We start from the raw sequence: 10,094 nt of genomic DNA on the forward strand, positions 1-10,094 counted from the left end.
CATTCATGAGCCAATACTATCATGGTCAGCCCACTCGAAATACGGCAAAGGTCACGAAATTGTCAACAAATTAACAACAGGTTTCCCACTCAATTTGGCATTGATTCCTCAAGAGAAAAAATTAATTAGGAAAAAACAGAAAAACAACACAACAGGGAACCGCTTGCCCGTGCAAAACGTAGTATTATTTCAGTGATTCCATAACTTGACATTCTTTGTGGGCATCTAGTAGAACTGCTGCCTCGTATTTCCGGATTTATTGCCGATTTCAAGTGCTATACGCATGGAGTCTGCACGCTTGCTCTCTGACTGGGTGCCCGAAGGGTGCTACGATTTCCACACACGTTAGTCCTGACGAAGGGTCTCGGCCTGAAACGTCGACTGCGCCTCTTCCTATAGATGCTGCCTGGCCTGCTGCGTTCACCAGCAACTTTGATGTATGTCACATTCCAAAGATGTGGGGTTTGCCAACGTAATTCAGCATTGTAAATTGCCTCTAGTGAAGCTGGGTATGTGCGTTGATGCGAATGTGCGGAATGTGGTTTATTGGGACAACCAGTAGATTCTGCTATGTCTCTGTGTGACGGTATCGAGCCAATGGGCCATGCAGCTGCATTCTAGTTCGCAGGAAATGTGGCTAATATTTCTTTATTGAACCAGTCACAATATTCTAATACTGTCTTTGTGAAACACTTATTACAATTATTCTGAATCATCCGACAATTGACAACCAAATATCGCAACTTCTGAGACATGTGTGACAGGAGAGCTCTTTAATATGTGTCAGAGAAATATGTGTCCGATTAGACTGAAAGAAAGATACAGACGCCGGTATTTGGTTTAATTACTTTATTATGTGACCGCGGAGAGCCCACAAAGAATCTTTGCTAAAACAAGCATAAGTATGTCCTTTTGCGCCTTAAAATATATGCAGTTCAGCAGTTGTCAAGTGTCAAGAGTTCCTGCTTAGACCTTATCGACAAGGTTCAGGAAACTTCCATACCTTCCATAAAATTAGATCGGATCCCCACATACACAAGCAGTTCCCCATTAATTCGAAGAAACGAGGCCGTTAGTCATGAAGTCTTGAAGGCCTATGGTTCCGCCCCCCCCCCCATTGATTATAAAAACCAAGTGATCAGTTATATAGCCTTGAGGTCTGTGTGTTCCTCCTTACACACGATATCCGTGCTTATCCGTCCTTCATTAACAAGACTTACTACATCTGTGTGTTATCAATTCTTCATTTCTAACAGGACTTATTCCAAGTTAGTATGAGTAGACAGACAGACCACATTTGCTCTTTACCCTGCTATCCTCGTGGTTTTTGTTAACCCTTAATTCTCAGGATTAATTTCTTTCCACAATATGCAAACGTCACCGCGGGTTATTTGAAATATGGATTTTGTTTTTAGAAACTCGAATAATATTCCCGTTTTATAATTTTGCGTACCTTCTCCGCAGTTAATGTATTGGCGATTGTGGTCCTGTGCCGAGGAAAGTGCGGTCTCTCCAGATGCATCACGCGGTACCTGGTACTGATGGCGGTGGCGGACCTGCTGGTCGTTATCTCCGCTGTCATATTTAATCGGATTGTTGGCATTTATTTTCCATTTAGTTTTATGTCCTTGACTCCGGCTTGTACTCTGAGCACGGTGATAATTTATGCAGTGACCGAGAGTTCGGTCTGGTTAACGGTCACTTTCACCTTTGACCGATTCGTGGCCATTTGTTGCCCGAAGCTGAAAACGAACTATTGCACAGAGAGAACGGCGGCCGTGGTTGTCGGGACAATCGGCGTGTTGAGCTGTTTGAAGAGTGTTCCCTGGTACTTTATCTATGAACCGCTGTATACAATTAACAGTGTACGGTGGTTCTGTAACATAGTATTCAGCTACTACACATCAGTAGCATGGACAATATATGATTGGTTTGCGCGCATTTTAAATCCGGTGCTCCCGTTTGTCTTTATTTTCCTGCTGAATGGTCTGACCGTCAGACACATTCTAGTTGCCAATAAGGCCCGCGGGAGGCTTCGGGCGAGCTCCAGTGGCAAGAATGAAAGCGACCCAGAGACTGAGAGCCGGAGGAAGTCAATTATTTTACTCTTTGCTATCTCCGGCAGTTTTATCCTCTTGTGGATGACGTATGTAGTGAATTTTCTTTATTTGGAAATTTCAAATGAACCATATTTCAGTGGTTCCAATTTTAACGACCCAAGGTTCATTCGCCAAGAAAGTGGAAACATGCTTCAGCTGCTGAGCTGCTGCACCAACACCTGCATTTATGTGGCGACCCAAAGGAAGTTCAGAGAGGAATTAAAGACTGCGGCAAAGTACATTGGCAATCAAATTGCAGCATTGGTAAAATAAAGTGCCAACACATTTCGCAACACACATAGAAGTTGCTGGTGAACGCAGCAGGCCAGGCAGCATCTCTAGGAAGAGGTGCAGTCGACGTTTCAGGCCGAGACCCTTCGTCAGGACTAACTGAAGGAAGAGTGAGTAAGAGATTTGAAAGTTGGAGGGGGAGGGGGAGATCCAAAATGATAGGAGAAGACAGGAGGGGGAGGGATGGAGCCGAGAGCTGGACAGGTGATTGGCAAAAAGGATACGAGAGGATCATGGGACAGGAGGTCCGGGAAGAAAGACAAGGGGGGGGGGACCCAGAGGATGGGCAAGGGGTATATTCAGAGGGACAGAGGGAGAAAAAGGAAAGTGAGAGAAAGAATGTGTGTATAAAAATAAGTAACAGATGGGGTACGAGGGGCAGGTGGGGCATTAGCGGAAGTTAGAGAAGTCGATGTTCATGCCATCAGGTTGGAGGTTACCCAGACGGAATATAAGGAATATGGGGGATGGAAGTATAGAGGGACTGGACATCCATGGCGAAAATAAAGCGGTGGGGGCCAGGGAACTTAAAATCATCGAAAAGTTTCAGCGCGTGAGAAATGTCACGAACTTAGGTAGGAAGGGGTTGAACAAGGGGGGATAAAACCGTGTCGAGGTATGCAGAAATGAGTTCGGTGGGGCAGGAGCAAGCTGAGACAATGGGTCTACCTGGACAGGCAGGTTTGTGGATCTTGGGTAGGAGGTAGAAACGGGAAGCGCGGGGTGTGGGAACTATGAGGTTGGTAGCAGTGGATGGGAGATCCCCTGTGCGGATATAGTTGGTGATGGTGTGGGAGACAATGGCCTAGTGCTCCTTGGTGGGATCATGATCATGATCGAGGGGTAAATAAGAGGAGGTATCCGCGAGTTGTCGCTGTGCCTCGGCAAGGTAGATGCCAGCGCGCCAGACTACAACAGCATCCCCTTTATCGGCGGGTTTTGCAGTAAGGTTAGGATTAGTGAGGACGGAGTGGAGAGCAGAGCGTTCGGAAGGAATGAGGTTGGAATGGGAACAAGGTGCGGTGAAGTCGAGACGATTGATGTCCCGTCGGCAGTTAACAATAAAGGGATCCAGAGCCAGCGGAAGACCAGAGCGGGGTGTCATGAAGAGGAGGAGGGTTGAAGACGGGAGAAGGGGTCATCGGTTGGGGAGGGAGAGTCCTTGCCGAAGAAGTAGGCTCTAAGACTGTGTTGGCGGAAGAAGAGTTCCGCATCACGGCGAACTTCAACTGTGCTCTCAAACACATCTTTCCTATTTCACGCACATCTGCTCTCCCTCCATCCTCTCGCCACCCCACTAGGAATAGGGTTCCCCTTGCCCTCACCTACGACTCCAACAGCCTCCGGGGCCAACATATAATTCTCCGTAACTGCCGCCATCTCCAGCGGGATCCCACCACTAAGCACATCTCTCCCTCCCCCGTCTCTCTGCTTTCCGCAGGGATCGCATCTACGCAACTCCCTTCTCCATTCGTCCCGCCCATCCCTCTCCACCGATCTCCCTCCCAGCACTTATTCTTGCAAGCGGAACAACTGCTACACATGCCCTTACACTTCCTCCTTCACTATCATTCAGGGCCCCAGACAGTCCTTCCATGTGAGGCGATACTTCACCTGTGAGTCGGTTGGGGTGATATACTGCGTCCCGTGCTCCCGATGTGGCCTTCTATATATTGGCGAGACCCGACGCAGACTGGGAGACCGCTTTGCTGAACACCTACGCTCTGTCCGCCAGAGAAAGCAGGATCTCCCAGTGGCCACACATTTTAATTCCACGTCCCATTTCCATTCTGACATGTCTGTCCACGGCCTCCTCTACTGTAAGGATGAAGCTACACTCAGGTTGGAGGAAGAACACCTTATATTTCGTCTGGGTAGCCTCCAACCTGATAGCATGAACATTGACTTCTCTAACTTCCGCTAATGACCCACCGCCCCCTCGTACCCATCCGTTATTTATTTCTTTATACACACACATTCTTTTTCTCTCTTTCCTTTTTCTACTGTCCCTCTCACTATACCCCTTGCTCATCCTCTGGGCTTCCCCTCCCCCTTTTCTTCTCCCTAGGCCTCCTGTCCCATGATCCTCTCATATTCCTTTTGCCAATCTCCTGTCCAACTCTTGGCTCCATCCCTCCCCCTCCTGTCTTCTCCTATCATTTCGGATCTCCCCCTCCCCCTCCTACTTTCAAATCTCTTACTAGCTCTTCTTTCAGTTAGTCCTGACGAAGGGTCTCGGCCCGAAACCACGACTGTACCTCTTCCTAGAGTCGCTGCCTGGCCTGCTGCGTTCACCAGCAACTTTCATGTGTGTTGATCCTAAATGGGAACATCTTTTCTCTGGCAAGTCCGCATCAGACTTTTGAAGTGTTCAAACATCAATTGCACAGAGTACAGAAAAGATTTAGCCCTGTTAGAGGGAAGGAAGGGGATATAAAGATAAGAGAATCTTCAAAGTCCAGAGAGGTGATGAATTTGTTCAACAAAAAAAGGTAAGGTATGTAAAGATTCAGAAGTTAAGATCAAACGAAGCACCCGAGGGGTATTAAAACGACAGGAAAGAACTAAGAAACGGAATTAAGAAGCCAGTAGGTGCCACGAATCCTCCTTGTTAAGTAAGATTAAATGATTCCCTGCTGACGATGCAAACATTGTTGGTAGAATCTCAGGTGGTGATGAGAGGGCATACAGGAGTGAGATATGCCAACTAGTGAAGTGGTGCCACAGCAACAACCTGGCACTCAACATCAGTAAGACAAAAGAGCTGATTGTCGACTTCAGGAAGGGTAAGACGAAGGAACACATACCAATCCTCATAGGGGGATCAGAAGTGGAGAGAGTGAGCAGTTTCAGATTCCTGGGTGTCAAGATCTCTGAGGATCTAACCTGGTCCCAACATATTGATGTAGTCATTAAGAAGGCAAGAGAGTGGCTATACTTCGTTAGGAGTTTGAAGAGATTCGGCATGTCAACAAATACACTCAAAAACTTCTATAGTGGTACCGCGGAGAGCATCCTGACAGAATACACCACTCTCTGTTATGGTGTGGGGCTGGGGTTCTATTGCACAGGACCGAAAGAGGCTGCAGAGGGTTGCAAATCTAGTCAGCTCCATCTTGGAGCCTACAAAGAACCCAGGACATCTTCAGGAAACGGTGCCTCAGAAAGGCAGCGTCCATTATTTTATTAAAGACCCAGGGCATGCCCTTTTCTCACTGTTACCATCTGGTCTGAGGTACAGAAGCCTGAAGGCACACACTCAGCGATTCATGACGAGAACAAGGATAAGTAGGGAGCGGGTGGGACCACTGAGCTCTAAAGGAGGCATCATTTGCTCAGATGTGAGTGAGATAATTATTGAAGTCTTTGCTCCAGTATTTACCAATGAAAAGGACACGGAGGACCAGGAGATGAGTACTGATCCTATAAATGCGATAGGGCGGTTGGAGGTCAAGGGGGAGGAAGTGTTGGGCCTCCTAAGGACTGTTAAGACGGATAAGTCCCCAGGCCCCAGGTTACTGAAAGTGGCAAGAGATGAAATTGCCGGGCTCTTGACCAGTACCTAAAAGCCCAAGAATCAGACTCGATCTCTGGGGAAAAGTTATGATAGCTCCCTAAATCTGCCTACACCGGAATGCTTTCACGGGAGTCCCAAGTCATGCTACGGGCTTATAGCCCACTATTCTTTGGTGTTCAAACAAATCCGCACAAGTTTCCTACCGGATGAAATACAGTGGCTTTCATTATTTCCCTCCAGTCCGTTAAAGCCCTGAAATAGGCAACAGCTCCATTACTGACCCATTTATCGGCACCTTAAAAAGTGTGTTTAGTCACCCCATCGGTGGGCAGTAGGCGGCTGCGAGACTTCTTGGCATAAGACAGGGGCCAAAGAGCGTGGGGGACTATTCAATAGAGTTCAGAACTTTGACTCTAAAGGGTGGATGGAACGGCGAAGCTCTGGTGGCCATATTCTACAAGGGGCTCAAGGACAATCTTAAAGATGAACTGACAGCTCGCAATCCTGTACGGACATCAACGGGCTAATTGATTTAGACATTCACCTAGGCATAGGTCTGTCAGAAGGACGGCGTAAGCGGCGCCAGCAGTTACCCTGCTTCTATCCTACCTATCTTCGCCCTCCATCAACCTTACTATTTCTTCCCACAAAACCTTTACCGATCTACCCGCGACAGAAGTTTTAAAGAGAGACGTTATTTGTACTGTGGGGGACTGGAGCATTTTCAGTGCATTTGCTCCAAGAGGTCGGTAAACTCCAGGGGGCCGTCCAGTGAGGGGAAATCTGTGACAGTCCGTGGGATTTCTCCTGTAATAGCTTCCTCGTGGAAACATATCCCCACTTGCTTGATGTAGAATCAACAGGGGTTTCCCATTCGCCCAGTTTTTGACTCGGAGTCAGCAGGTAACTTGAGATTTAGGGGTGACACGATAAATGGGATCCCTATTTCTCAGCTGAATTATCCTTGTTCCGTCATTGCCCTGGGTGGTAGGCCTGGAGCCGATAAGATCTGTTATTTTTCTGGTCTGTTAGGCTCTCAGATAGGGAATGCTAAGAGACATTAATGTTCCACTCAATTTATTCTGTAGAGATCCCTCTTATTCTTGGGTATCCATGGTTACTTCAGCATGCCCCTGTGATTGACTAGTCCGGGAGAGGTAGCACTAGTTGGTCCTCTAACTGGGAGAATGTGCGTTTTTAATCGGTTTCCCAGAATTGCGAGTATGTGTCCTGAGCGCCCGAGGGCAAAATTAAAATCCCTAAATCTGTGGCCGAGAGTTTTGCATTAGAAATTATTAATGCGTTTTGCGGAGTCCCTCCTGAATTCTCAGATATCCCAGGAGTTTTATTTTAGCAAGAAAAAGGCTACCTCGTTGCCACCCCATCGTCATTAATGTTGCTCCACTGAGTCACTGCTGGGTCAGCCTTTAACGACCTTAAGAATCGTCTTGCCACTGAGCCCATTTAACCCTGATCTGCACACTTGTTGTTGAAGAAGACGCTTCCGACACCGGAGTATGGGCAGTCGTGTCCCAGCGTCCCACCAGCGATAAAATGTCGTATCCCTGCACTGTACTTTCTTCTCGAAACGGCTGTCATCAGCCGAATCCAATAATGATAGAGGTAACCGGAAGTTGCTGGCTGTTAAACTGACCATAGTAGAGCGGCGTCACTGGTTGGACGGGTTGGAGCATCCGGTTCTAGTTTGGACGGATCATAAGAATTTAGCTTATATCCAGAATACCAGAAGAGTTTATACACGACAAGGTTTTTGTTCTTCAACCGTTTGAATTTTGTCAATACTTCTCGGTCGGGCTCCAACCCTAAGCCTGACGCTCTATCTAGGCAATTAGATCTTTCAGATTCGATAGATAGGCCGGAGTCGATTCTTTTGGATAATAAACGTTTTGGCTCCTGTCTCTTGGGATATTAATTCCCCAGTCAGACAGCACTCGAGGGGAGTAATCTACTTTCCAGTAAGTTCCCCCCGTCGCTTTTTTTATGCTACCCGAACAGGCCGAAGGTCCTCATGTGGGGGCATGCAAACAGCAAGTAAACAGCAGGCTCAGGGATTTCACATGCCCGAGAATTCCCAAAAAGACGTTATTGGTGGCCTGGTATTAATAGGACTGTCCCCTAATTTGTCCAAGCTTGCGAGGTTTGCGTCCGTTTCAAGGATTCCAGTTGTTTTAATCAAGGTCTCTTCCGTCCTATCCCCATCGCTCTATCCCGCCCTTGCTCTCGCTGGATTTTATCACTGGTTTTCCTCCTTCACACTCCTTTCCTGTTATTTTAGTCGTGGGTGATTGATGTTCCAAAGAAAAAATATTTCCCCTCACTGCGTTGCCCAAATCCCCTAAAAAGAGGGAATTGCAATTGCAGCAGGTGTTTAGGATACATCGATTTCATTCTTATATTGTCTCTGATTGGGGCTCACATTTAGGTCCATGTTTTAGCATTTTAGAGCTACTTCTAGCCTTTCTTCCGGTTTTCACACCCACAAGGGAACGGTCAGGTCGAGAGGACTAAACAAAATTTGGAAGGCGCTCTCCGTTATCTTGTTTCTGGTAATCAATCCTCTTGGAGTGACCATTTAATTTGGACAGAGATAGCTCATTGCACTGTTATAAGAATCACCCCTTATAATACTAATCGGGGAGGCACAGACAGAATGTGTAATTACCGATAAGTACCTTTATTGTCTCAAATGAAGAACGTGTGAACTTACACAAACAAATACTTGCGTGCACAGCTACTGTTTTCCTGAACTTTCATGAATAGTCAAAGAACAGAAAATATAATACCAGTTAAAAATAAGTTTCTGCTGCTGACCACCTGTTTCTCGTACTCCCGTTTCGAAACACCATGTATCCGTGGGGCGCCTCATATCCACGACATCTGGTCTTCTATAGAGTTACCAGAGCGGTAACTTTTCACAATTGAAGTGTCTGCTTCTTACAAATTCTCACATTGCATTCCAGTGTCATTGGCTGTATGTTATGGGACGGACCTTTAACACCTTTTTAATAGCTCTCCTCCATTTATTGCCCTATTAGCAAGTGGCAATGGATAATTTATGCTTCTTCGTTCTCATTCAACAACCAGTTTGCGTGACGCTGAACAGATTCAGACCCCAACAATCAAAGTCAAAGATGTATGTTATATCCACCCAAAGAGCACCTCATAAATAACCTCTTATTATTAGTTCAGCAGCTTATTTCAGGCATCATTTTGTAGACTTTAAAAAACTGATCCAGCTAAGCGATTCACTCACAAAATGGACTACCCAGTCTTTTCATAAAATGACAGCCTCCATCTCCTACCTCATGCCAAGAACAAAGACAATCGAAGTGCCACTGGAGTCGGTGCAGGGACGCAACTGTTCATGATAAACAATAACGATTTGGAAGAGAACATTAACGTTTTGGAAGCAGTGGAGGTTCACCTGGTTGGTTCTGAGATGAGGTGCTCTTAAATTCTTTCTTCTGCCTCTCTCTCTTGAAGGGTGGAGTGAAATTTGCAACTTTCCATTCCCCTAAACCTTTTCAGAATTCATTGATTCTTGAAAGATCGTTATTAACTTCTCCACAATCTCTTCAGCTGCCACTTGCAGAACACTGGGATGTATAGAACCAAGTCGAGGTGACCGATCTACCTTCAGTTCTTTCAGTTTCCCAAGAACCTCCTCCCCAGTATTGGCAACTTCACGCATTTCGCACTTCTGCCCCCTGACACATTCGAACTTCCGACATCCTGCCAGTGTCTTCCACGGTGAAGACTGATGGAACACACTTATTCAGTTCGTCCATTTCCTTGTCCCCGTAACGACCTCTTCTGCATTATTTTGTCGCCATCCGATATCTGCCCTGACCTCTCTTTTACACTTTATAAATCTGAATAAACTGTTGGTATCCTACTTAACATGATTGATTCCTTTACCTTCTTGTTTCATCTTTTCTTCTTCATGACTTTTTAAGTGGTCTTCTGCTGTTTTTGATTTTTTAAAATTTTCCCAGTCCTGTAACGTCTCGAATTGATGCTTTATTATTTGCCTTCTCTGGCTTTTATGTTGGTTTTGACTTCTCTTGTCAGCCCGCTTTTAGAATACTTCTTCTTTGGACTGTATATATCCTGCACTTTCCGAATGGTTGGTATAAATATCAGCCATTGCTACTCTGCCCTTATTC

Source organism: Mobula hypostoma, chromosome 10 (assembly GCF_963921235.1).
Source record: "Mobula hypostoma chromosome 10, sMobHyp1.1, whole genome shotgun sequence".
NCBI lineage: Eukaryota > Metazoa > Chordata > Chondrichthyes > Myliobatiformes > Myliobatidae > Mobula > Mobula hypostoma.